The 1,705-nt window shown below is 44.6% G+C and overlaps 1 non-coding gene across 1 annotated transcript; it reads left to right on the top strand.

Moving 5' to 3' along the window:
* The first annotated feature begins 425 nt into the window (after positions 1-425).
* trnat-ugu lies at positions 426-499 on the top strand. Its single transcript has one exon. It is a non-coding gene; the product is annotated as a tRNA-Thr (tRNA).
* The last annotated feature ends 1,206 nt before the right edge of the window (positions 500-1,705 follow it).

The raw sequence follows: 1,705 nt of genomic DNA, 5'->3' as shown, positions 1-1,705 counted from the left end.
CCAGTGTAAATAGCCCTAGTTTATTCAGTCTCTCCCTACAGCTCAACTGCTCCAACTCTGGCAACTTCCTTGTAAGCCTTTTCTAAACCTTTTCATCTTTCCTCGAACAGGGGGAATAGAATTTCATGCAGCTTGCGAAGTTTCGTCTGTGTGTATTAACATGATTAATGGATACAGAGAGGATGAACACATACTCTTCATCCTGCCAGTTTAAATTGTGAAAATATCGGTTTTAAAGCAGTGTAAGAGGAGATTGTCTCGTTCTGTGCATTTTCACTGGAAATGTTCAGCTGTGAACTGTCCGTCTTTACAAAAGCGGTGTTTGACTTAAATTCTCACTGAGTAACATTGAGAAAGAAAAACAAAAGCATCAAGTTTCTGTGATTGAGTATTTATGTACATGAACATAGAAACACGCAGAGGGTGGTGCCGTGGCTTAGTTGGTTAAAGCGCCTGCCTTGTAAACAGGAGATCCTGGGTTCGAGTCCCAGCGGTGCCTATCACTTAAAGTGAGGGTATCTTGCCTGAACTTCTCACAAACAGCCCTACCAGCTAATTTTCTAAAGGTGCACCTGCTTTTACCGTCAAGGTGTAATAATTCCACTCCAGTTGAGGTTGGCTGGTTTGTTGTTCGGCAGATGTTTCATTACCATGCTTGGTAACATCCTCAGTCCAGCCTCCAATGAAGCGTCAGTGTGTTTTCCCGACTGGTTTTTAAACTCTGGGGTCCGTTGCGATGGATTGCCTCACTTCCGGGTTTCCTCCGCAGTGGAATGTGTTTGGGGTCGAGTTCAATGTGTTTATCAACAGCATGCTTCGTGGAGTGCCATGCTTCCAGGAATTCTCGTGTTTGTCTCTGCCTAGCCTGTCCCAGGATTTTGGTGTTGTCCCAGTCGAAGTCGTGGTTCTCCTTGTCCATGTTGATTGAGATGAGTGAGTATGATTGTGTCTTTTTGTAGCCAGTTGGTGTTCATGTACTCCTGTTGTTAGTTTCCTTCCTGTTTGTCCGATGTAGTGTTTCTGGCAGTCTCTGCAGGGGATCTTGTAGATGACATTGGTCCTGTACATGGCGGGGAGTGGGTCTTTTAGTTCGGGTGAGCATTTGTTGTAGGGTTGATGTGGGCTTGTGTGCCACTCTGAACACTCTCAACACATTGAACTGGACCCCATATATATTCCACTCCGGAGGAAACCCGGAAGTGAGGCAATCCTCGCAACGGACCCCCGAGTTTAAAAACCAGGCGGGAAAACACACCGACGCTTCATCAGAGGCTGCGCTGAGGATGTTACCAAGCACGGTAACAAAACATCTGCGGAACAACAAACCAGCTCGGCGAGCCAACCAACCTCAACACCCACAACCCGAGCTGCAGATATACTCCAAAACCTTAGATTCCACTCCAGTTGCTTGAGCTTAACAAAACTGGCAATTTTATTTTTTGCTGTTTTCTGAACTGTAACAATTAACAATTGTAGGCTAATCAGAGAGAGATATTTTGGTAAATATGCCAATTTGACAGATAAAGCTGATAATTTCGCCTAACATTATATCATAGAAATGCATAACTAACCTAGTTCTGACTAACGGTCCATGGACGGAAAATATGAACTCTCATTCTCTCCGCAGATGCTGCCAGGCCTGCTGAGTTTCTTGGTCAATTCCTGTTTTTGTTTCAGATTTCGAACATCTGCAGTTCTTCGACTT

The sequence above is a fragment of the Rhincodon typus genome, chromosome 8, assembly GCF_021869965.1.
Source record: "Rhincodon typus isolate 14 chromosome 8, sRhiTyp1.1, whole genome shotgun sequence".
NCBI classification, from domain to species: Eukaryota; Metazoa; Chordata; class Chondrichthyes; order Orectolobiformes; family Rhincodontidae; genus Rhincodon; species Rhincodon typus.
The sequence above is the reverse complement of the archived record's forward strand: the minus strand, read 5'-3'. Positions and strand labels throughout refer to the sequence as shown.